This window comes from Pezoporus occidentalis, unplaced genomic scaffold (assembly GCF_034315485.1).
Source record: "Pezoporus occidentalis ecotype Australia unplaced genomic scaffold, CSIRO_AGI_Poc_V1 ctg63, whole genome shotgun sequence".
In the NCBI taxonomy this organism is placed as follows: Eukaryota; Metazoa; Chordata; class Aves; order Psittaciformes; family Psittacidae; genus Pezoporus; species Pezoporus occidentalis.
Genome location: NW_026915977.1, coordinates 5,289,806 through 5,317,288, shown reverse-complemented (window position 1 = coordinate 5,317,288; position 27,483 = coordinate 5,289,806). Strand labels below are relative to the sequence as shown.

General features: G+C 38.0%; 1 protein-coding gene and 1 long non-coding RNA gene across 4 annotated transcripts in view; both read right to left on the bottom strand.

Moving 5' to 3' along the window:
- Positions 1 to 27,483, bottom strand: part of LOC134174862 (connector enhancer of kinase suppressor of ras 2-like) — a 189,754-nt gene that overhangs the window by 129,177 nt on the left and 33,094 nt on the right. The gene's annotated exons all lie outside the window — the stretch shown is intronic.
- LOC134174782 (uncharacterized) lies at positions 2,154 to 27,241 on the bottom strand. Its single transcript, XR_009968775.1, has 3 exons — positions 26,878 to 27,241; positions 4,003 to 4,067; positions 2,154 to 3,067 (listed from the first exon to the last, which is right to left on the bottom strand). It is a non-coding gene; the product is annotated as an uncharacterized LOC134174782 (long non-coding RNA).

The following is a 27,483-nucleotide window of genomic DNA, read 5'->3' as shown; positions in this document are numbered from 1 at the left end:
CCTTTCAAAATTACTCAATTATTTACTCTGCAAACAGATAGTCCTGAGTTATGTTACAGTGCTCTTTTATCATTTACCATGTAGCCAACAGGACCTTATAGCCACTTAGACGTATAGCCCATCCAAAACAAGGTCAGTGACGTAAAATGTCACATTTTATGTTGCTATCCATAATTATGAGCTAGTTTGGTTTAATTTTGCTTCTTGGTTTTGTTTTGCTGGGGTGTTTTGTTTCTTTTTAACTCAAATCAGCAGTCTCTTTGTAACCAATACCTAAGCCTTTTCTCTGTTCTGGAATGGTTTGCAAACAGGACACTATTTCTCTGCATCTGTTTGTGGGTTTAAATGATTCGATGAACAAATTCATGTAAGCATATTTCAATTTGGATTGGTTAAAAGCTGACCACTGCGAATTTAACATTTGAAATTCAGAGCCGTTCCACATTCCTGCTCCCTGCTTGCTCAAGAACAATTCCAGAGCAAATTCCAAGACCCCTGTGTTTCAGGTTTGCTTTTAGTGACTATTTGCCTGAAACTCATCATAAAAAGTCACTAAAACTGATACCAGACACTAAATTATTTTGAACAAAAGTGAAGAAAAGTAGTTAAAAACCTTAGTATCAGTGGCTACAAATAAGCATTTGTAGTATTCAGAAAGGTTTAGAAAATACCAGATTAACATCACATCCTATAAAAACTGTGTAGCCAGATGTATTAAATGTCCCTTTGTGCCAGACAGAATGTACAACAAGAGCAAAATATGAAATTTGCATTATTCATACTGCTCTGTAATAGCTCCCCAGGGCATCTTTAGGAGGCATTTACTTAATAGTGCAAACAGTATGGCAGTTGACAACAGAATACAGAAATATATCATTAAAGGACCAGGCTGTCTCATAGCATGACAGCATTTGATAAATACACACACCGAGAAAGAAGTATTTGTCCATTGCTTGTTGCTTTTCTGTCTATCTAGGAGGTAGGAATTGTATTCCATTGTTCCTTCTCTTGCAATGTAAAAATGTTTTTGATAACTGTGAGGTGTTACGAAGCAGGAACTTAGCTAAGAGTAATTTCATTCTTTATTATTGTGGCTGTAATTGTTTTTAGCATGAAAATATCAAAGATACAATTAGAAAGAGTATGGAATAAGATCATTTTGACTCACCAAAGTCAAGTGGAATATTTATTTCCTCAAGCCACTCCAATTGCTCTTTATGCAATTTTCTCAACATGATTTCTGTTTACAGGTAAGACTTACATTAGTTAAGACTCATTACTACAAACAACTAACAGGCATTAACTCTGCTTTACAGATATCTAAATGAAATTAAACCACTAGTGCCAAGTTACACAGTATTGGTGTCAGGCAAGAAACACAGAGGCTTTCAGTTCTGATCCTGCCCATTCCTACTTTTTTGGGGTACAGTTTGTAACTAACCAAAATATCCATCATACTGGAGTAAATTAATTCAAGGAAAAAGGTTTAAACATGTATGCTTTATTTTAAAGCTGAGACTTAACATGAGATATGCTGAGAGATCTGCTATATTGTCTCTGCTATATTGTCTCTTGTGCGTTTCTTGGCCCAGGCAGCCAAGAAGGCCAACAGCATCCTGGCCTGTATCAGAAGCAGTGTAGCCAGCAGGGCCAGGACAGTGACCATCCACACCTAGCATACTGTGCTCAGGCTCAGGAGGGAACTTAGAGCTCTCTACAGCTACCTGAAAGGAGGGCTGCAGTGAGATCTGGGTCGGTCTCCTCTCCCAAGTAACAAGTGCTAGAAGAAGAGGTAACAGCCTCAAGCTGCTCTAGGGGAGGTTTAGGTTGGATATTAGGAACAATTTCTTCACAGAGAGGGTTGGAACAGGCTGCCCAGGGCAGTGGTGGAGTCACCATCCCTGGAAGCATTCATAAACCATGTGGATGAGGTCCCCAGTGATACGGTTTAGTGGTGGTCTTGGCAGTGCTAGGGAACGGTTGGACTTGATGATTTGAAGGGTCTTTTCCAACCTAGTTGATTCTGTGATCCTTCCCATTTTTAAGTAAAAAGCTAGGACTAGGAAAACTCTATCCCTGTGTTCAAAGAGCAGAGGAAAAGCAAGCATCTGTGATATACCAACTGCCAACTACGCCTTTGCAAATAAGGCATGTAGTAAATTGCCTAAATCAAAGCGACATGAAAAAGAGGAGGCAGAAAAATCAGGTAGGGAGAAAGGGCAGGAAAAGACAAGCCAGTTAGCTCTAACATGTTTATTTTTAGAACTGCATACTTAAGAAAACAGAATCATTAAAACAACAAAGCAAACCAACTTGTTATAAAAAAATCCTCTGTAGAGCTAGCTAAAATTAAACCTAGGTATTAACTCGGAGCCAACATTACAAAAGAGATGCTACATACTGTGGGCAATAAGACCCCCTGAAATTAAAGTGAATTTTTTCATTGATGTCAAACAACATCATGTTTGTTTTACATTGAAAGCACATAGTTGCCATGTTATGTTAAGGTCTGTCCCTTTACCTGTAACACTAGACAGAGATACTGATAGAAAATTACTGTAAGAATAAATGAAGGAAAAACGTTAGTTGTTGCCTGTTATTCAGGAAGTCAAATTACGCAGACAGGGAAGTTCTCACAGGGGGGAATGTGGTGACAATAACTTTATGAAGTGTGATCCATCACAAAAGTAATTTCTAAGTTTAAAAAGTCTAATTTCCAATTTTTCATAAATCTCTCCATACACTACATTTATTTGCTTCTTTTTTTTCCATATATTTTAGTTGAACTCTGTTACCTATGCTGGTTTTATAATCGATCCTAAAAATTCCTCACCAAGTGATGGTTTTCTTCATACCACATCATTATTCCCAGAGGAAAATCTACAGCAGCTGGCTAGAAGAGCAGAACGCTGGCTGTGAAATGGAGGGGTTACATGGAGGGCAGACAGGAAAGGTCTGTGCCAGTTCAGCTTGTCACAAACACGACTGCTCTCATGAGAGGATTCTTCTGACAGAAGAGGGTATGCAAAGTGATACGCTCCATTCTAAAAATGCAGCGTTGCTCATTCTGCTTTTAGGTACAAGATGAAAGAGAAAGAAAACAGCTCAGTGGAAAAGCATTTACCACTGCTGACTTCTACAAGGAAGTGTTAAGAGTCCATTTATAGCCAGTTGGCAAAGAAGTCAAACCCAGCTTGACCGAGGGTCTGAGAATGTACTTAACACCTTTCCTAATTAAAATAACTTCTAAAATAAAAAGCACATAGAATACTAAAATGACAATTGCATAAAGGCTTACACACAGCAGCAAATTCGAGGTACATATGCAAGTGTCGGTGGGATCTGGATCTAAGGTACAAAACCTGAAAGCCAAGGGAATGATCTCAGCTTGTTCAGAATAATTACAATTTGGTCTGACAAGAGCAAATTAATATTCCTATTAATGTATCTCATTTGACTAATAAAAGCTATACAACAACTGTATCTGGTTTTGCAGACAGGCAACCTGTGAAAATCAATAAATCAAAGTGAAAAAGGGACAAAACCAATTTTCAAATGTCATCCTGCTGGATGCTGGAGGAAATCCACTGGAGCTGCAGTGTCCTTCAGGGAAGATAAATGCAAACAGTGACTGCGCTTGTTCGTGAGGGCAGGAATCTTGTATAATATGACCACAGTGCACAACAGGAACGTGCCTGCACCAGCACATGCGTCTCAGGAGTGTGAGACACCAGGGTCACCTAATAATGCAAGAGAAAACTGGTTGTACTGAAACTGCCTCAGGTGACAAGGATGAAAGAAAAGGATAGAAACACTGCAAAGAAGGGGAGAGAAAGGGCAAAAGACAACCAGAAACTGTGTGCGCTTCAAAAGTAGGAATAGGGAAGACTGCTGAAGTAGGTTTGGAACCATAAGCAAAGAAACATTGATTCCTGCTGGTTTTTGGAAGTGACCTCGTACATGACCTTCCAGATAAGCAGGACTGCACCCAAGACAACACACCTGATTCCACCAGTGGCTTCTCTTCTCAGGCAAAGCACTTGCAAGTCCAGGAAATGAGCTATTCACTATTAGACAAAAAGAAGTCTCCAAGCTCTGTGCTGGAAATTACCTAATTAAGTGGGGAAGGCAGCACAACCTTCAGTTTACATATGCAGATCTGCTTGAATATATCCAATGTTTAACAGCATCTACAGCCTCAGCCCAGGCAGTCGTTGTCACAGAAAGTGAAAAAGTTGGGGTGTGCATTTTTTCTTTTTAAACAAGTGGTGTTTTCTATATAAAACAATATTTAGCAGCTACTTGGAAAGATCTGGAAGAAATCCACTGGTTTGTTAACAGCTAGGAGTAGGTGGAGAACATGTGCCTTTTCCTAAATGTAATTTTATTGAACACACACACACACACACACACTCCAGTTCATGGGTGTTCTTTATCGCAAACCCCTTTGAGTTACTACATTGGACTGAGGCACAGTGGGTCTTTTCCCATTCTTATATAACTTGTAACAATGAAAACCATCAGGTGGGTATTATTTGTTAGGGACATTAAAAGCTTCTGAAGAATTATTCACTCCAAATAAAGAAAAGGCGTAATCCTCAGGACCATGTTCCTGTTAAGGTGACTCTCAGATATCAGCTATTTGTTCTTAAAGCCTTTTCATGAGGAAACAAATACAAAAGCAAAACCAAAACACTGTTAGGAGTGCCTGGAGAAAATGATCTCCATACCCACACAACCCTGTGCTTGAAAACACTCCAGACACCAAGCTGAGAGCTTTACAGACCTAAACTTCCTTAAAGTTTGGAGTCTCTTTAGAAACTAGACTATCATGCAGTATTTGCATCTTTAAGCTACCCTGCTTATTACAAACCTGCTCTGTAGCAAAAAGGTAGCTAGAGTACAAAATTTCACACAAAAAGTACATTTAAAACTGCAAGTTAGAGCAGGAATGCACAAACACCCCAAAAAGAAAGAATTAAGATTATTTTGAAAAAATAATCCCTGAATTCTGGCATTATCTGACCTTTAAATGCTTGACTGTGCAAGTATTATGGGCTTAAATGTTGCTTCCCAGATGAGTTTCCTCTGCGTCACTATAATATTCACACAGATACAGATGGATGTTTTAGATGCAAATACAAGCAGACTTTTGCTGCTTGCATTTACAGACCCATCATCTGCATGAACAGGAACTGGTGCAGAATGAGCACTTTGAATGGATGTTTTTCAAAGACCAACTGACACCCAAAAAGGCTGACTTCCAGGCTTCAAAGTGGGTTGAATTTCACCAGACAAACTGCTCCACTTGTTTCACACCACGGCTGAGGTCCACAATCTAACTTCTCTTGCTCCTGTTCTACTCTCCTGAGAGTGCCAGGTTCTTCATCAGCCCCATGAGAGCAGAAACGCTCAAAAGCCAGCATCCAGCCTCTCCCATCCTCATCCTGCTGCTACATCCCACACACCAGCCTATGTCACTGGCTCAGTAGCCCTGGTTACAAGTATCACCTCACCCTCCTAATTTTTATCATGTTCCATTTCTCCCCCTAGCAAAATCCCATATATTTTCAACTCCATTTACTCCCACCTTCCATGCCCAGTTGTCACGTGTTTTCCTCTTTCCACACCACCCCTATTTTTGTGTTTTCTCTAGGTGAGGTAGGCAGCTTTGCCTCCCCTGTACCAGCGGGGAAGCAGTGTTATGAGAGCACAAGCTGGAGGGAGCTGGGAGTTTCCAACCTCACTTCCTCTTCCATCCCCAGAATAGGCCAGAGTTTCACTGGCAATGACAGATCTCCTCAGCCAAAAGCACCTTTGTTAAAAGGGGTGCAATCCTCAAGAAAAATCCATTGCAAGCTCATGAGCATATGAACTACACACATACACACTGAATAAAGGCAAACATCACAGCCTCTTCACCAGGAGTGCATGTCTGACACACAAACCAGCCTGCCAAATTCTGTCTAATAAACAAAACCTATGGGTATACTACATCATCATGGGCATGGCCAAGGCTTTCCCATTATCTCAGTGTCTGTGATTACAAGCTCTTTGGGCAGCAATTTTCCAAGATAATCATATCACCAAGACCAAAATTGTGCTGAAATTATTAATACTTTAAGAGTTCAGAGCATCTGAGGAGGTTTTGTAAGGGGATGTGTCAAGCAATATTAATAACAAATTATCAAACTGCTGCATCTATACAATTTGATGTAATAATATGACATCTCCCTTAAAGCGACATTAAGTGACTTAATATAGTTCTGCCTTCACTACCTGTGTCTGAGTAATAGGAAATGAAGCCATTTAACTTCTTCCACGAAAATTGACACATGTTGTTGAGCTGTGACATTATCACAGAGGCAATAAACAACCAGAACTAGGCCTGACCTTAAGGATACTTCTGGAAGAAAAGTGTCACACTCAGAGAATGTATCACATTTTCAGACACAAATGCCTGTCCCTGCTGTCACATTCACAGCAATCTTAACCTCGAGGTATGTCACTGATGCAGTTATTAGTGAATTTCCCACAGAAGTGATAAAAACCAGAAGTGTCTTTATTAGATTGTTGTATTAATAAAAAATTAAGTCTTTCCAGAGCCTCAGTAACTTTCTCCATGATAAAGAGAGATTTCTGAAGCAGTTTTGCTGAAGTGACCTGGAAGTGCTAGCAAGCTTCAAAAAGCCAGCACGTTCATACCTCCGTTTGTCTGATTATATGCTTCCCCTTTCCAACGTGACTAAGCTGAGAATACTTGGACCCCAAATCTGCCTCATTACCTTTGTTTTAACAGGGTAATGCTTTGGCCAAATGCAAGACAAGTCTATTTTCTGTACTAGACTCATGTAACACGCTGCTTTTCTTTTTCCAGTCAGAGTTTGATGAGAATCTCTGCTGGCAGAAGCACTGGCTCCAAGTTAGAGTGGTACCTTTGTACATCCTTGTGCCTCGTACAGCTCTGTGCGTGGCTGTGTAGTGAATCGGGTCAGAATTCTCTCCATGTTAACTTCACTCCTTTCACCAGTGGATGAAGGAGCAGATGCTTAAACTGGCACGACTGCCAACAAACATTCTTTTCAAGCTACACCACGAGAAAGCCATATTTGGTAATTCTTTACTTAGTTTTCTCTCCTATTTGCTGAGATGGCAAACGTCTGATCACCATCCCAGCCATTGCTCTGGCCATCCTGAAACACAACTAAATTTTAAAAAGCTTTTAGGGTTAGCTAGAAAGACAATATAAAATAAATTCACAAGGCAAAAAATAGATTTCATATTTCAAGGAACCTTGATTTATACTCAAACCAAAATGCAGAACCAGCATAATTAAATTCTCAAATCTCTACCCACTCACAAAAGAGCAAAGATCTGTGTCAGAACAGCTCTGGTGATGACTGAACATCTGTAGGATCAGTAGTAACAGTTAGAAGAAACAACATCTACCCTGTATACCCCAGGGACAGCGTTGCTTACAAGTGGGGAACTGAGGTGATCAAGTTTTGTGTTTCTCCTTTTTGCAATAACTGGCAAAGGTTGTCTTCTCATCTCCCTGGACTGGAGGGTAGTGGTGTATTACAGTCCTCTATTAAGCTGCTACCAAAGATGATGGGGGAAAGAAAACTAACAGACCAAAACCAAAAGACAAATCAAACAAAAACCAACCAACAAAAAGGAACCATTCTTAGGTGGAAAGAAAACCATTAGAAAATCAAGTTTCCTTCAGTAGAGCCTAAGCACATTGTCTCTATTTTAGAAAGGTCAGCAACTGTAATAAAGAAGGAGCTGCATTAACCATGTTCTTATTTACAAGGACTAATCTTAAAAGCAAAAGTACCAGAACAAATAGATATAACTGAAAGGTCCCTCCTGCAGCTTCTGAGGATTTATCCTCCTTGCACTCCCCACAGGCAAGTTTCTGACACAGGCTGACCTTCAAAACACTAGTTTGGTATCATGCAAAACCATGCCAAGCAAGTTTTTGTACAAGTTATAAAGAGATATTCCCCACTTTTCCCTTGTTCCCTGTGAAGAAAAAAAGATACCGAAGAGATACATAACAAGTCTGTCTGAGCTGATCAACAGAGGTAGAAAGTAACTTGTTGGGCAAAATGTATGCAATTTAGGTGAAATTAGTTCTTCCCTAGAAGTATCTGATGAGCCCTTGCTACAGGGCTCTACAATAAATGCAGTTCAGATTCAAAGACATCCAGCATAACGCCACAGATGCTTCAGAACACACTTCCTGGCCAAAACATGCATGAAGAAATGGAAATTTTCTGAGGCATACGTTCGGCTGCAAGATGTTATCAGCAACGTAAACCTGTAATAGGACAGCCAGAATCTCTGACAGTGTTCTCTGTCGGAAGTGCCAACACCTGCAAAGCTGAGTGGTGATAAACTGTTGACATAGAAGAGTCAAACAAGAAGCGCTATGGATGTTTCAGTTCCAAAATACATTCATTCTTGTTTCAACCTCATTGCCCTATTTTACTAAAAATCCTAGGTATCAGAAGAACAGCCAAATCCAGCGTAGGTGTTTGTAGTGAAAAGCCTGAACAAATAGCATTTCTGCTCAACACAGTTTCTTCAACAACTATGAGTCTACAACCTAATTCACAACTAATAGTTTAAACAGCTGCAAGATACAAATCCTAGAAGTAGAAGGTGGCCTTGGCAAATCCTAACACAGTTCTTCACGCAGTTGCCAAAAAAATCACTGGGAAGCTGCTTTCGGCTTTCTGTAATAGGAAGGAATAGGAATGTAAAGGAAAGACTGGGATTTGTTGCTTTTCAGGGCTCTTCAGAACCTTTGGTGATGGCATCTGCTGGACAACAACTAGGGAAGAGGCTATAGATCAGTTGATCTGGGCTTCCACGCATGCCTCTCTCTCATTCCTTTTACTTCAAGGAAACACTGAGGGAGTCATGCACAACACTGCAGCTCTTGTTTATGCTGTCCTGTTGACTCTATAGATCTGGATGATGTTAAATTAGGTTCTTTACTTAAGTAGTTGGGAAGAATTAGTTCTACTAATTGATAGTTAGCTTGGTTAAAAGGCAGGTGGATTTGTCAGGAATTGTTGAACAGCTGTCAGGAAATTCCCAACCTGGGAATACTTTTGTCACGACAAAGGATGTGAAACTAGCATAAATAAGCAAATGTGAAGAAATTACAAAACAAAGAGAAATCACATTGTAAATCCTACTGAAGAAGCTTTTCTCTTTCCTTACAGTTACCCATTTTTATTCCACATATTTATGTTACATGATTATGCCAAATTTATTATAGTTTTTATTGAACAGAATGAGAGCTGGAAATTTTTATTCGCTACCAGTTTTCATGCAGTATCAGATTAAGATAGATTAAGTCTCTGGCGTCAACTACACGATGAAAAAATATTACTACATCTTAAATCACTATTATTTTGTGTTTTAATTCTGAATTCTAAATGTTTTGCTATTTGATCCAGCCATAGCTTATCCAAGATTAAATACCTTTGTGAAGTAACATGAAACAGGCTAGAATCTTATCATATCTAGAGCAATATATAGACAAAGTCCATGAATAAAATATGACTGCAGCTCAATGCATAAGAAAATTCTAATCAGCCCAGCAAGGAAATAAGGTTATTGGTAATTCAGTACAAAAAAAAAAAAAGGTATAATCAAGTGATTACAAACCATTTTAAAACCACAGGATATCACTCACTCATATGTTTGAAATACTACTTTTTCATATACTTTAAATGATTAAATCTTTTACATGGCAGCACACAAAAAGGGACATAGGTCAGGCCTAGCACCTGAAATTTGTTTCTCTTTGCCAAGAAAGCATCAGGCTGGAAGTACTACAGAGTCCCCATCTCAACCTAAACACTGGTGCAGCTATAGAGCCTCCTATTGCCAGAGGATAACAGGAGAACCAACGCAGTTCTTGGACCATTCCTAGTTTTTTTCCTGTTCTCCATAAGTGAACAGTTCAAGCTTCTTTTTTTTAATATCAGACAAGGAATAAGAGATATGTAATAGTAATGAGAACTGTCCATAAAAACTCTAAATAGAGGTGCTAGTGAAAACAAATGTATTAACTCACTAAAGATACAGACCCAAAAACCCAGAGCAATGCACTGTATTAACTAGGCAGGATAAATTAATTCTATGGCAGCAAAAGTAGCACAATATGAAATAACATTTCTGGAGATATTCCTCATGGCTTCACAGGGAGCAGGCTCTTGTCCTGCTGCAGCAGCCTTTCCCAGTAAAGCCTCAAAAAGAAAAGTCCTTTCTGGCTTACCCTGTTTATGTTCCAGAGAACTAAAGATGGAAAGACATTAAAGGTTAGGCAGCACCTTGAGACAGGCTTAGGAAGCAATTTGATCCTCTCACCACACGTTGTTACTATACATGATACTCACAGGCAGGAGGCTGCAACAGAGAGACACGCTTTAGATGACATCCTCTGGTCACTGAGCATAACCCTGAGATAACATGGCTGGGAATCTCAAGTGGCACCAAGTTATACCCAGAGTTACACAGAAGGAACAAGTTCTTGGAAAAGTCAGTTTACAAATAGATTAAAGAACTACAGGTTTCTGTATGAAATAAAATAGCTGTGATCAGAAAAAAGCAGGGAAGTAAGACTGAGATAATCCAAAAAGGTCAGAGAGTGAGCTAAGTATGACTTTCACACTTACAAAACATTTTGTCTTTAAATAATGATGCGATTAGCTTATTCTAACTGGCCTTTTTCCTGAACTTCTGGAAGTAAGATATGAAACAAAGACAGCTTCATTTCTCAGGATGTCACTAATTCTCCATGAAAATGCATTGTGTCACCTATTGCTGCAAGGATTTTTCCTGTGATATCACTTGGTAAATTAACAAGCAAATCTGGCAGCTCCAATCTCTTTCAGCAAATATGAAAAAGGTCAGAGCATCCTGGATCCAAGAGATATTCTCTTTCAAACTTTTCTATTAGTAAAAGCAAAAAGAAAACTTGAAATGCTTTTATGTGAGTGTTATACTACCTGATTTAAAAGGGAAATGTTGCCATTTATAACAAAGGGTTTTAGCCCGCATTTGATGATTAAGTGCTTACAAATAGGCTACAGTAGAGGTGTTGCAGAGTCAGGAAAGTGCTGGAGGAGCAGAGCTACTTGAAGGAATACATTACACAACTGGCCCATGACACAGTCAATCAAAAGAGCAGGCAAAGAGCAAATGTAACTTGGTTGCTAATTTTACACACCACAGCGAAATTTCAGGCTGCTTCATCACTAAGAGGATTTAGCAAAGATTCAGCTACAATTTGCTTCTTCAGTAGGTGGAAATAGAAGCCTGGTGCACCTGTGTTAAGAGGATTGTATATGTAAAGGGTGGCAACTTGCATCTTCACTTCAGCCAGAAGCATAGACACATTTTTATGGCATAAGAGCATGTGATTAGTAGTTTTAGATACTGTTGTGCTGCAACTATATGCTTCTCCAGATGATCTAGATGCCCCATCCCTTGAAGCGTTCAAGGCCAGGTTGGACGGGGCTTTTGTCAGATCATAGAATCATAGATAAACTACATTTGAGAGTGTGACTTGTTAAGTAACTTGATAATGTATAGTAATTGGCAGTACTATTCACAGTGTTTCTTTTCCCTAAGAATGTAGACATAAGACTGGAAAAATTCAAATTGTGATGACATTTCCTACACCTCTTAGGATGCTATTGGCTCCCTAGGACCAATTTGCAAATCCTAACTTAAAAAAATAAATCAGGTACCTGCAAACATGCTAAAAATGATCTACGAATATTGAACATCCTTGACTTCAGTCATTTCCAGGGACAGGATGAGAAGTTAGTATTCCCTCTAGAGGGCTTCAAGGTCTATAGTATTTCACAAGTCTTCTGAGTTATTTTTCACTAAGTGACTGCACTACTGAGGGTTGGAAAGGCTCACTGGTGTTCTGATTGCTCCTGCTTTAAAACAAAAGGCACAATTACTTAAATGCATAGGTAACACTGATGAGCCTGTCATGGCTACTGTCCTCTTCTTGCAATACCGTTATAGGAAAGCAGAAAGTGAGACGGAGACTGTATGATTATTGTTACTAGAAATGCTGAATAACTTTTCAGTTTATGTTTTCTTGGAATATTTCTCCCTATGGAGAACCTGATCTCTCTTTAAAGATTATTTTAATACCACGTTAATATTACTTTAGAATTTAACAAGACATTCTAAAGCAATGCCTATGCAAAAGTCACATACTAAATAAACTCCTATTTTAATTTTTCCTCTAAGTCCGCATTGCGACAATCTTGCTAACCAAGTTCCTGGTTCAAAGAATGTATACACTACTAGAAAATTTAACTGACATTTGGGGCTTCAAATTTAATCACACTGTCTTAGTGTTTCCACATTTGCCACAGAAATCCTAGGCCTGATAAGCTGAGATACTTTTGTGCTGTATTCTTCTGCAAAAGCTGTGCTTTGTATGTCTAAATGTCTATTCACTACCCCTCAGCAGCTCTTCTTTTTAGGTACTGATGTGTCTACTATACTTCCTAAGATGGTACATTTCTTATCCCCTTTGATAGAAAAAGGTCACAAGGTGCAGTTCCGTAATGGGCTCGAGCCAATTTCAGACCATGCTGCTGCCAGGAAAGGCAACAACTTTTCCTCCCCACTCCACTTGTATTGGCGTTAGTAATTTTACATCAGCACAGTGCCTCAGATCCGCCTGTTTCAGCAAACTGAAGGTGAAGGGAAGCTCAACCTTTTTTGTCAAAAGCCTGTGAAACAACTTTGGTTTGAAAATCCAACAGCTGAAGCTGTCATTTTCTGCTCTTCGCTGCCACTTGCTGCTACCTCCAAATGTCTTTGTGGCTGCATGCTGAGCTGCACTGGGGAACTGATCCATGTGAACAATAGCCCAGAAAAAATAAAAGGAGAAGTGTTATATTTTGGCAGATGACTGCTCTGCAACACAGGCACAGAAACAAGAGCCAGCATTCCCAGGAGACAGGGCAAAGAGGAATTGCAGGAACGTAAGAAGCATAGAGGTAGAACACAGAGCGCAACAGATGAGTCCTTTTCCAACAGGCAGAAACTGTTTTAGTCCCGAGTGCCTCTAGTGGTTCTTCATGGAAATATGAGGAATGAAACCAAAGATTGTGTCAACGAAATTGTAAGACGGTAGACAGCCAATTTTGATATGCTGCACTAGGAATTAAGAAATCATCAGTTAAATCTTTGGCAGTTACAGAAATTCTTCTTAAGATGTATGTTCTGTTTAATTTCATGACTGAAACAGCAGTCAGACTGTATAACTCACCAAATCAAACACATTTTCTTTTAAAATAGAAATCTAATTAGACTTATGTCCATCTTACTCATGCCCAGATTACTGGGCACATAGCTATTTGAGGAATAAATGTTTTATGAATTCTGGTCTGATCACAGGGGGTCCTATTCTTTGACCAGTCATTATTTAAGATAGGAAGCACTACAGTGATGATTTGTGTGAACGTGGCCTTGATCCAACAAAAAATTTAAGTGCCTGCCTCGCTTCCCTGTATATTGCTAATCCTCCAATTGATTTGAACAGGGATATTCACATGATTCAAATCAAACTTAAGTGCACTGCTGGAGCAGAGCCAGAGTGCACTGAATATTGCATGACTGAGCCCATGAGGGCCAAAGGTTTGGAGATGGTCCCATTCAATTTCACAGTTCGAAATTCATGTCTCTGTGGAAGGAAATTTATATCTCACTTAAAGCTTTCTCCATTTTGAAAAACACAAGAATTAACACCTCTATGAAATGTACTGCTATGTATGTGCCTGACAAAAACATACACACAATGCACAAACCCAATCTTCTAACCTCAATGTTAAAAGCATCCTCAAATCTCATCACCTTGAGGTCACCTGTGTTTTGTGTATAAAATGAGATACAAAGTACACTGAGCTAACGCTGATGTTTGAGATGAGAATTGAGCATGCCATATGGATATTGCTAGGGCAAGAAAATGATCCATTTCTGTTTCTTCAACACACATACGCATCCAAATTGACGTGAACTGTTACTTATGATACTCACTCAAAGACAGAAAAACAGGATATCTGTTCTCTGTGCTGGCAGAAATGGTGTCCCACAATATCGGCACGCCTTCAATAGCTCCTTACATCTGGTAGACCCACTGAAGTGGTCAGCCACACATCTGAACAAGCAATCCAGTGGTGTAGCTTATCAGGGGACAAGTTAAAGCATATTTTGCCATCTTTCCAGCTATAAATAGCTAATCAAACTCTAAATGTTGACAAGATAGCCTTGAAAGGAATACCTCCATCCCACTTCAGTGATAACACGTAATGAGTTTGTCTTGCATGCTGGGAAATGTTCATGTTTCATTCTGAAACAGGTTGTTACATCTTGCTACTACAAAGTTGGCAGTTGTGCAGTATTTTGGATACACTGTGAACACATTTTGATTTGATTCTGGCAAGCTCCCAGTTAAACTGAACTACAATGAATGCCAACGCATTACGATTTCTTTCAGTAAACACAAGCCACAGTTTCTTAGGCAAACAGCCATATGCCGTGTTCTTGCACTATTCATTTTTAACCCAAAGAGCTGAATTTAGCTGTTGCTTGTGAGGAAAGAAACAGTCAATGTAACTCCTCTGCACTTAAAAAAAAGCTGAATTTGTCTCAGTGTCAGATAAAGACCTGCATGGAATGGCACGGCACAGCTGTTATCAGCTGGAGAAAGGCAATTGCATTTCCAAGGACTAGAAGCAGAGGTGACAGCAGGAAGGTGGTACCTCCTGTTCTCTCTACTTTCCACTGCGTTTGCTTTGAGTTGGGGAGGATTGGCTTCTACAGTCACACACGTTTCAGAACTACCACAAACCATCACTTGCTGCAACATGGGGATGTCCAAGCATGCCAGTTTGAGGGGTGCTTTCTGACTGAAGTAAATTCCCTTTGAGAATATAGAATTTTATTTTAGAGAGAACCTCAGAATTTCAGTTGAAAATGCAGGAAGATGAATGAAGCCTTGGAGGGACAGGGCCAGAATTCAGAGCTCACCCCTTGTTAAAGATCTCATTTCTCACAATGAATGTGTGACACGGACTTCCAGGCAGCTAAATATGTATTTCTCAGAAAACTGTTTCTCTTCAAAGTCTAATATTGATCAAAATATTCCAAATATGTCATCATTTCTTCAAGACAGTTCTGACAAAACTGTTTTGGTAAGCCAGTGACAAGCAGAAGCACTGAGAGCAGACAGCTCTTTAAATGTAGCAGAAATTACAACTCTCTTCTTTGAAGCCTGTCCAACAGACAAAAGAAATGGGAGAGCTCAAATTCACCTAAAAAAATAAGGAAAAATTTCTAGGCTGAAATGCACTTACAGAGTTTCAATCACCATCCTGCTGAAAGGAGATACTCCAAGGTTACCTCTGGCTTCTTAGCATACAAGCTGTCAAGAAGCACAGATACATAAACCTAAAGAGCTTGGAGCTCATCATAATTCCCTATTTCACAGGTAGGAAAACTGAGCCAAAGCGATGTAAAGCAATTTTCATGAAATCACACTGAAGAGCAGTGGGAGAACTAGAAATAGGCCCATGTCTGTTCACAGCTTTCATGCAGGAGCCTAATTAACTGGGAAAAATTCCCATCTTCTCTAACAGAAGTGAAAGGGAGATCACACCCTAACTAATCCTCCACCAAAACATTCATGGCCTCCAAGAGAAAAAAAGGGAAATTTATGACATATACTTTGGCCTCTCTTTTTTGGGAAAGAATTTCTAAGTATTTGCAATAAGCACTGTTGAAGCAGCATTTTCCTCTCCTGCATTTTAGTTCACAAGTGTTCATCATCAAAATAAATTCAACCAAGTATTGTAAACGAGGCAGAGAAAATTACATCCACTTGATCTACGACATCTTTATCACATTCTTCATGCCAAAAAAAGATCAAATTACTACGTATTATGTATTCACACATTCTGCTGCTTGCTCTTTAACTCTACTTGTTTTCCCACACATCTCTTGTTCATTTTGCAAATGCTATCTTTACATCCTTGTCTTGTTTTAGTCCTCCGTACTCCCATTTCTTAGTCTCAGTATCTCTGCTCTCTGATTTTAGATTGACATTCTGTTTATACCATTTGCTTCCTGCAGTGTCAGCTCTAACTCCCACTTCCTAACCTGAGCTTTCTGTTACCATCCCTACCAACGTGCAGCTGAGCGGCTGCTGGGAGCACAGCAATGATGCAGACATATTACAATTTGCAGTCCACCCTATCCTCTTCTAAACAATTCTAAGTCCACTCTGCAAGTATGCGGCGTTCCCACTTCTCTCCCCCTCAAACAGCATGCCAGTGCTATGTCAAAATTAATCCTCTTCAAAAGCTTTGTTAACAAGTTAATAAAACAAAATAATCAATTATCTCCTGTCTTTCTCCTGAACACCTTTGTGCTTAAAAAAAAATAAATTCTCAGTCCTTGTTTTTCCTAATTTTTAATCTTAAGTATTCTCATAATTCTCCTACAAGCATTTCTCTTGCTGCAGTAAATCTGCAGGTCTCCATATCTGTGCATGGTTTCAATCTCTGATCAGGAGATGGGCCAACAGAAGAGTCAACTTCCAACTGCAAGGAAAGAAGTCTTTGAAAAATTTCAGGGTAAAGCACAACCAAGACCCCTCAAAAACAAACAAAGCATTTCACCATTGTTTCCATAACTGAAAACCATCATGGACTGCAGTATGAGCAAACTCTAGTTTCTGCCTCATTTCAGAACCAGAAGGATATAAGCTGCTTCTTCAGTTATAGTGCCTTCTTATCCATGGACCTTGGTGATGTCTTTTCAGAAGTGCAAGAATGAACGTAACTGTTGATGTGAAATAGCACTGTAACGCTTAAGAGCATCAGACCTCAGCTGAAAGGCTCTTCATTTCACATTCATATTCCAGAAAGATTTGGAAGATTCCACTTTCCTCACCTCACAGACACCAAATGGTAAAAATGTGAGTAAGGGCTGCTTAGAACTTTTTAAACTAAACTAACCTATAATGTGCACACTGCTATACCTTGAACTTATAGATAGAAAATGATTAAAAGTTCCTCAAATTTACCCTTCTCTCCCAGTTCCCCTTTGTGAAGTGTAGTTATCTCACACAAAATACTTTTTCACTCTTACTCTCATTATCCTCTAATTACTCTGTCCTTTTTGATCTTAAGCACTTATTTCTTCCCTCTCTCTTGAAAAACATCAAGTCTCTCTGGGAATCCACCTCCAAACTCTTTATAGCTCATCCACCAATTTACCTTCCAAGTCTCACAGCATATTTTCTCTTCCTCTTGCACACATTTCCTTTCTGCTGGCTTTTTTAAATTGGCTTCTTTCACATTCCATCAAAAGTGCTCCCTTTCATTTTCATGAAACACATTAACAATAAACTTAAAAGGCTGTGTCAATAAAAAGACTGAAATATTGTCTGAAGAGAACTGTATGACTTTGAGAACTAGATCACTTGAAATTGAATGAAATAGAGTAATACAACAGGTCATGCCATGAGAACTATTAACAGATTACTGCTACTGTGTGGAGAGTCATTAGTTAGAGGACAAAGAGGGAAAAAAGAAAAGGGAAGTGGAAAAGCAAAGAACCTGAGTACTCTAGGGACAGAGGACTGCCTGACAGCAATGAGCCAGGGCTGTGAGGAAGTGAAATACAAACCTCAAGCGAATTGGGAGATAAATTTTCAGCAATTTAATTTACTCATACGCAAATCAGCCAAAGGTCTGTGGTGATTTCCTTCTTCTCTATTGTAAATCTGCCAAAGTTGCCTTAATAATCAGCTTTATTACTATTAAGCAAAAACATGCTCCTGAGATTCTGCCACAAATATAAATAACTTGAAGTGCACTCTAAAAGCTAATTGCCTTAATTATTTTGTATTTGCTCATTTTATTTTAAGAGTCTGGAGTGCCATGTTGGATTCTCTTAAACCCAGAGCCTAGCAAATGTATTACGTGTCCACTTTTTAGTTTTCCCTCAACAGTACACCATCTGGAGTGCCGAAACAGGGAGAGGTGCATCCTACTCTCCCACCCTGCTGCAGAATCATGTTGATTCATTTTTCTAAAAGAACGTGAAATTTCATTATTTGACAAATAAGACTTCAAAGTTTGAAATCAAGTCAGTAGAAAAACTTTTATCACAGCAGCACTCAGAAAAATTATAGTTACTGCTTCTAGGCGTTTCACACAGCCCATCCTGCTCCATCAGCATTTATCACACCCTTCTTTTCCAGAAAAAACACTCCCAAAATTCAGATAATCTTATGAAAGATGTTCTGATTCTCTGCTCAACCCACTGCAATTCTGATTTCAGCAATTGTTGAGTTCACATTTAAGAAACTTATCTGGAATAACACCTAAAAAGAGAAGCAGTGGCACTGAGAAAGTGATGACAACCTCAAGTGTTACTGTTCAACAGGTTATATTTTATATAGCAGACCTATACACACAAAAAGAATAAAGTGGAGTTGTATATGACAAGTGAGGTGTTCCACAGGGAGAGTTCTTGTTTCTGGCTACATCTGCTCATACAAGCCTTCATAATAATTATGCCTTGCCTTGTCAAGTTTCAAGTGCCTGAGGAGATATTCAATTCACTGCCACTGAATTTAGCATATTTGCAGCTACCAGTGTAAGTTGCTAGCATAATTTCTGGGTTAACCAGGCACTTCTCACATCACATTATATTAATACAGTGTAAAATTAACTATTGTCACATTTATCAATTTTATCAGATTACCAAAGTTATCACATTTTTCTCGCGAGTTTGCACAGCTCATTATATAACAAAATGATCTGCTACTACCTCAGACTTTATTAAACTTTAATATTAAACCTTTTTTTCAGGCCTGTGAAACTTTGTGCGCATCTATTAAGACTATAAATATCACAAATGCATTAAGAAAAGTAGACCTGAAAGTGTAAAACTATTTCCTCAAGTGTGCCATGCTGCCATGGAAGGAAGAACAGAGCAAGGTTTCAGAATGAAAAGAGCCAGAATTACGGGAAGTATCCAATAATTTAGAAGGGGGAGGGGGAGTGTTTGGGTTTTATTGATACAAAAAATGAATCAGGAACTAGGTAAAAGTGGTTTCAAGAGTGTCAGATTTATTCATGTAACTCTTCATTCTTAACGTGATTTCTACCAAACTTGTCTAGTGGAGGAATTAGGTTTATTTCTCCAGTCCTCCACGGTCATGTAATAATCCCTTTTAAAGATTTATATCTCATTCGCAATCTTCTGTCTCTCTGGTACTGGGACTCCTTTGAAGAAAAGATGACCTATGAGTTTTCTCACATTTGAGGTTGGGCTGTGTTTTGTGGTGGACTGTTTGGTTTGGTTTTAAAACTTTTGGAAATGTTCTAATAAAACACCTTGTAATAATTTCTTATTGCCCCCAATTTATTACATAAACTGTCTGCTAACAATTCCATTTCAGACAATGCTCCAGACATATTTCCTTTGCAGAATATCCTCCTGATCTCCTCTAGTAAGGCATTATTTATTTTACATTATATTTTCAATTCATCAGACAAAAAACAAATGATGTTATGTATAATATAGTTTATAAGAGGAGCATGTAATGCTCAAATTAGGCAATTATTCGTAAAACAGTTGTGATGAATATTGCACTTAAACTCAATCATGCTCATTTTGGATATATCTCTGCTACTATGTACAGGCCACAGCCTCCTAAATGGATGTAGAGATCCAAGTACTGAAATGAATGATTAGCAGAAAAATTAAACTTGTTATCAAAATGCAACTCTATTGTTAACAGATGAAAAATGAGTGGCTCGAATGACTGCAGCAGGAAAACCTAATAACAGCTCATTGTAACCTGTCATCTCCTGCCACAGCACTTAATTCATAGTAACTTATACTCACCAATTATTTTGTACCTGCATGTATTTTTATCTCTCTAAAGTAATTTCAGGGTTCAGCTATGCAATGTAATTTCTGAATTAGTGGTTTCCAGGGAATGTGCTATCAGAGTAAGAGACTGAAAAAAAAGAAAGGGGAAAGAGGGAAGATGGGAACCTGCTTGGAAAAGCATGCTAAAGGTACTTTCAGGATTTGAACATGAAATGAAAGGGGGAAAAAAAAGAGTCTAAAAATCAGGATGTTCCCACCATTACGCTAGGCTTATTTTCCAATTCTTTGCTCTAACGGCAGAACTAAGAGAGAGTCAGAGGTATGAAGCAATAGCACATATTACCAATCTCAGCTGTTGAAAAGTTTCTAAGTTTTGCTTCAGATATCAAGTGACATGTACCCCTCATTCAAAAATTTAATAAAGAGCAAGTCAATCTCAATTTTGATGCAGCCACAATGGTCTAAGCATCATCTAAAGACACGTTTGCTAGAAACTTTATAAATTTACTGAGCAACAGTTTGTTAGCATAAAAACCAATTAGTAATATCCAAATTCATGCTATCATAATGAGAAATGCTCTCCTTTGAAAATACATGCATATATAAAAGGACTTTCTGATAATAAACTAATAGATATAAATATCACTGTTGAACCACAGCTGATATACGAAAGGAAGGAACTGACAAATTGAAAGACTATCAGTATGCAGCGGAAAGTAAAATATACAGGTATCAGTGGGCTCATAAATCTCTGATACCATCTGGGAGAGCCCTGCAGCCATTACGCCATTATCCAAAGTATTACTAATGTGAGTGAAATCTTCATAAGAAAATGATCCTTATCAGCCTGTAAAATATATGCTATTCCATCAGAAAAGCTCCAAAGCCTTCCGTGCTCAGCTTTCCATCACAATCTCCTATTGATAACTTCTGCAAGTCAGAGCTACCCAGGAGCCAAACAAGGCTTTCACTTCAGTTTCCTCAGACGGAAAAAAAAGTAGCAAAAATCTTTATTTTCATTCATGGTTGACTTTAACCTGGAATTTGCTCATTTTTATGACAGTCAAAATACATGAGTCAGAAAGCAGTGCTTGACTCAGCAAGAGAGGGGAAAAAACCCTTCATTTTCATAGCTTTAAAAGGTACATCCTTCCTTTTTTAAACTATTTTGGATCAGTTTTTAGGATCTATAATATTAGAGAGCATTTACAGCTTCACAGCATTCTTAATTCAGTGAAGTAATTTTTAAACCTTCACAAAAAGTCTCCCAAATACAGATCCTAAAGTCACTGTCTCCAAAACTGAAACTATGGAAGAGCATAAGGCCACCATTTTTTTTGTGTATAGCATATTCATAATACTAATTTCATAATGCCATTTGAAGCAAATTATTTCTTAAAATGACATTTTAGAGCTTTAAATTTATTGTAAAAATATCAGCCAGTAATTGCTTTTACCAGCAGACTGAGAGAAGCCATTAGTATGATTTCAGTTCTGTAATCAACGCACACTCTCAGCCGCAGAATTCAGTCTGACTCATTCCCTGCACAGACTCTAATTAACTTCCGAAGGAAAGCCAGGGGATTCCTGTGCAAGTACTAATGCTATTGAGACATTATGCAAAACCTCACCTCTAGGAAACAATCTTGTTTAACCATGATTGCATCTCAGCAACAACGCAGAAAGCTTTCTAATTTTGGTCATGAAGAAAATATAATCCATCTGTCAGCAAGAGTGAAGGAAGAGTCTTTTTTATTCTTTTAAAATGAAAGCACATCCAGAAAAATTATTGGGAAAACACCATAGATAAACTGGATCCTATATTAGGTGCTTTAAACACATACAATATTCTGCGCGTTATTCAGTTATCAATTAAGAAGCTAGTGACTTCACACTCCAAGCTTGTGAGTGCCAGCACTGCTGAGGCTGCCATCGCCAACAGGCTTCTTCCAGGAATAGAGTGGGGGGAAGAAATCTTACATTATTTACACAATGTCATGGAAATAGTACAACTGAAAAACCCACCTAAAAATCCCCAAACTATGATCCCTGAAGAACATTTGGGGTTTTTCCAGAGTATTTAAAAATTATTCAAAACATACATATTAACTAAGGGGACATTGAAATTGATCTTTAAAAGAAACAGGACAAAGGTTGTCTAATTTCTAGTATTATTTGTATTTCTTATATTTTTTCTCTCTTAATTACATAATACACATAGTCCCTTAACCCTCTCCTATTCAGTTCCAACATCCCATATTTATACCTTGACTGCTTTGCAACAGACTAAAAATCCTCATTTTCCCATTGCAAGCCATTCCTGAACACATCTCATTCATTTTGGGTATTATTATTATCATCTTATCAATCATCTTTTTTCATTGCTTCCTTTAAACCAAGTTTTTTATATATCTTCATTTTTCACATCCATTGGCAGGTGATTAATTTTTTACATTCAATTACCACAATTTCTTTCTGTCCCTCATTAAAAATCTCTGCTGGTGTTAAATACAAGATCATGGCAAATAAAATGGAGAGATTACAGAAAGATGTAAATAATGATGACAATGGGGCAGTTGTACGGCACAATTTGGATCATTTCATGTTTGACCCACTCAAAGTAGTGCATTATTAAAATGGTCAAATCCATTTTACACATCCAGGAACAGACTGGAGGGCATACTTCCAGAATGGGGGCACATATCAGGGAAATCAGATACTCTGAAAAAGTCTTGAGATGGGACAGTAACCTAATATGAGCCCCAGGATATAATGCTATGGTAAAAGATATAACTTGATCCTCAGGTAAATATGTAAGAACGTAGTGACAGAAATAGGGAAGTAATTTTACCTCCAGATGTACCATGGGTGAAGTGGTACTTAAATACTGCAGCTAATTTTGATGCCTACAATTTTAGGATGTTAAAAAAATAATCAGAGATGATACATAGAAGTGTTATAGGATTTAGAGGAACATCATGAGATGATCTCCTCAAGTCATTTAACTTCACGAACATAAGACTTAAGTGATAGAGCTACAATTTATTCGTACTTGTTGAAAGAAATAATATACCAGGAACTGAAGCACTTTAATTTTAGCAGTGAAAGATTGGTTCAAAGTTAAAGCCAGACAAAAGATGGAAATTAACTGATTCAAAAAGCATACAACAGAACACTGAAAACCCATCAGTGAATGTTATTAAACAGAAGAACAAGCACCCTCAAGCAATGGATATACTGTTTCTTAATATTTTCAAATGTACCTCTCTGGAAAACCCTGCTCTAGTCAAGTCAGTTACTGAACACAGTACCTTGCAAACAGGTTCCAGATTTTATGTAACACACAAACTCTACCAGTCATCTCAGAATACAGATACTGGGGTTGATATTCTATCAGCTGTAATTTTCAATGATATGTAAACAATAAATTATATTACCACTATTGCTATTTTTAAACACTATATGTAGTTACTAGTTGCAGTTTTAACTCACTGCAGACTGCAAGAAGATAAGTCAACTGCTGCAAGCCTGAGGAAAAAATTCAGGCAACCAAGAGTAGGGTAAAAAGCCCAGAGAAGGTGGAGACAATATCACATGCATAAGAAAGGAGCCGAACAGCAATTGCTGTGCTCTTACTAGTGCTCTACAGAACCTGAATGAAATTATCTTGCTCAGTCAAGAATCTTCCCCTTTTCTTCCCTGACTTAAGATTCAAGCTTTCTGTTGATCCCAGTCTACACCTTCAGCGAGGCTATTCCATGTAAGGAAAACCTTGCCTTGTGTAGTAGGCTCTGAACTGTGTAGAACACACAGCACACTAAGGTAGTTAGGTAAACCCTGCAGGAGTCATAAATGTCAAAAAGCAGCTTTCTGGCTTGAAAAGGGGAACATTAGCGGGACTGTTATTACTCCACCATATTTATCACTACCAATTCAGATAGTCTTCAAATGCCAGAATAACTCTTTGGACTGTGAACAATGTGCTTATGCTGTTTACATACAGCCAGGCTATGGGGTTTTAGTGTCCATGTAGATATACTCCCACTTAGCATATTTTGTAAGGTTACCTGGATAAAGAATCTGAACAATCTGGCTTGTGTTCAATATACTCTGTGATTTATTTTTGAAGAAACTAATGAAAATGGGGAAAAGGAAGAATAAGAAAATGGTATTTTGTGAATCCTAAAGTATGTATATGGAGTTAAGTTGTAAACATAATTAGTGACACTATTTAACTTAAAATTGACCCTGTAGAAAGAACAGGAGGGCAGAGGGGCATTTTTAGCCCACTGATTCCTTCCACAGAAACCCCTACATAATACAGTTGTTACTAGCACAGTCAGGGAGATGGGGACTTACTGAATTGGATTAATCTGAATTTAACTGACCTCACTTATATTAGATTTACCTAAAAGTATATGAAACTGTACTTTATGTGTTCATTGGGCAGTGAAACGATGACCTTTGCTCTTCAGCAGAGATTTGTTCACATACAGGCTATAAATCTATGCATGACAATAAGTAGTAAAAATGACAAAACCGGAATACGGCTACACTTTTGTTGCTGAGAATGATGATGATTTTTGCCAAACAGCTAAATTTTGATTCTGAATTGTGGAACTAATTGTTTTATTTAAATAATGCTTATTAAGTTTAATACTGTGTGAAAACATTACTAAGTTTTTGTGAGAAGATTGTTTACTATTCAAGCACCTTAATTAAAGCATCAATAATCATCATTTCTGCTTGAAATATCATCATCTGTAAAAGCCACCATTATGTCATAATGAAGATGCAGAAAAGCATATAAACCCAAGTAGTGCCAGCATTATTTAGGTTGCAATATGAAAAAACTTCACTGGCAGATCCTTTTCAGGTGAATTATGTGACTGTCCCCAGTTAGAACTTCAGTCTCCACAAAGTCTCATTGCTATACCTTCTTTGTTCATCTATTTAATTTCAGATGCATGGCCTTGTTGCTAAAAACATCATTTGTGCAGTTTTGCCAGATAAAAATGGAATAATAAATAGGAAAACCCTATACAAAAAAACATCCCAACTGACAAAGTACATATTTGCAGCCGGTTTTCTTTGGGATCAAATACAATATCTAGCATCTCCATAGGCTGCATGTGGCCCCACTGAGGTTAGAAGGAAAAATTGCCACCAAGTAAAAGGACAATATAAAGCCCTAAAAACACAGTAGTAGATAAATGAAGCCATCTGACTTTTCAGAAGTCACACATAACTATGAAATTTAAATGTAAGCCTACTGTCTAAAAAGAAGGATTTTAGAGTCCGTATACTGACTCTTCCTCCTCAGGTTTATATTCTCTTTACCACACTGTTTTGCCTTTCATGTAATTAACTATTACTTTCTGAGGTAATTAACCTGTTACCAGAAAAACACCCTACCCCAAACCAACCAGTGAATAATGACTGACAGCTTTTCTGTTCTAAAGTACCTGAGACTTTCAGGTATTTTCCTCAGAAGGCTAAGGGTAGGTAAAGACTAAGGTTTTATGAAATAACATCAGAACCAGTCAGACCAGTTGCATACAATATCCCAGTCAGATGTCCAAGGCTTCAGCAAAAGTTGTGCACAGACAAGAATATTCAGCACATGCTACAGTGACATTGGCATTGAGATGCAGATCTTCAAAAGGGAAATATGAAATGCATTAGAGCTGTGGTGTTCTAGAGAAACCATATACCAGCTAGAAGACTGCAACAGATTACTGAGATACCTAGAGCTGAGCTTTCATAAGCACCAACAAGCACAGTAATGAATCAGAGCTTTAAACCCCTTTCATACACACACAAAAACCGCAATCTTAATCCAAAAGTTAAAAAACAAAGTTAAGATAAAACTTACATCATGCAGTCCAAAACAATGATATCTGAGAGTAGCTGAGTGTTTCATATTTCAGCCAAAATTTACTAACCCTTTTCTTGGTACTAACTGTGATACCAACCAGAAAACTTCCATAGTAAGGGACTTTAAATGAAAGGAACACTCATGTTCTTAAAGGAAAAAAAAAAAACAAAACAAAGCAAAATGCCCCTCCACAGAGTTGGATGCTGAACAGATTACTGAGCTAATAAGTGCATTCTGATGCAAGTGATACATAGCCCCAGGTGAAAGGAAGTCTCTATTTCTAATTAAATCAGCAGTCACTCTGGTTTGAAAACTGGTATTTTTGATGAAACTTCTAAGTTGTTATGTAACATATATTTTCTAGAAACACTGAGGTTCCTGTGACATCAAAGAGTTATCATATGTGATCAGAAGAACAGAACTCACAAACCCATACTTAGCAGTGGTAGCAACTCATACGGCATGCTGTCACTCAAGTACAAAGCAGCAGAGAACTGTACTTAGGCAAAGAACTGAAAGTTTAGGAGTTTTTTGAAGTGCAATACGGGAGGATCTTATGTATTTTTAAAGCTCAGTTCTTACTTAAGGATACTACTAGATAATGCATATGGAGCTAACATCATACACGTCTGAAACAGTGATCAGGAATATTTATTCATTTCACATCTCAAAATTACGGAACAGTTTTTTTTCTATAATAACACATGTTTTGGCATAAATATGTGAAATTATGTACATCAGGAAAAAAGCACTTTTAAAAGTGAAAATATGCAAATTAATTGTAAAGAAGAATAAATTCTGTATTATTTGTTTGCATTAAAAGGACTAAAACCCACCTAGACTCAGAAAAAGTGCTCAACTCCAATGTTCCAATTAACCAAAAAGAAACTGATATTTTCATAGTTCTACCAAAACATTCCTTAGAATTATTTTACCCTGTTCTTTAGCTGGGACTATCAAACATAACTGAAAGCATTGCAAATGGAAACTTTTAGTGCATATCACATAAAAGACTTAATATAACATACCTGTTTTCTTCTTTAAGCGTTATAAGAACTATATATGCTTCTGCTAAGAGAACATGGAACATAGTTCTCCTGTTTACAAACTCATTTGAGCATCCACTGAAAACAAAATACATATCTCGGTGGTCAACAAATTAATCAGCACAATATTTAGGGGCACATACATGCATTGCTCTACTGGAAATGAAACACCTGCTTTTAAAGAATATTACATAAAAAGATGTTTCTGGGATTTCTTTACAAAGGTTTTTAACACCAAAAGTAACTTTGTCCTTAAAACAGATTAAAACTGGAAAGTCCTATAATAAAAATGCTTAGTGCTCGCTACTCCAAGCTGCTAAATAATCTGGAGTAAGTCAAGCTAAACAACCCCTTAGAAGTTAAAGATGTAACATAGCATTAGCAAAGAACGACCACACTTCTGAGCCTTTAGAGAGGACCCGCCTGAATTTATCCTCTCAAAAAGGAGGGCTGGCAGAGCCACATAATGAAATAAAAGCCTGCACCTGAGAAAGGTCAAGCCTTCATTTCCATTACGTCTGAGTTTTCTCCAGCTGATCTGATGGCAGGATTTTATAATTAGCATGTCATCTTTCCTAATTAAACAGG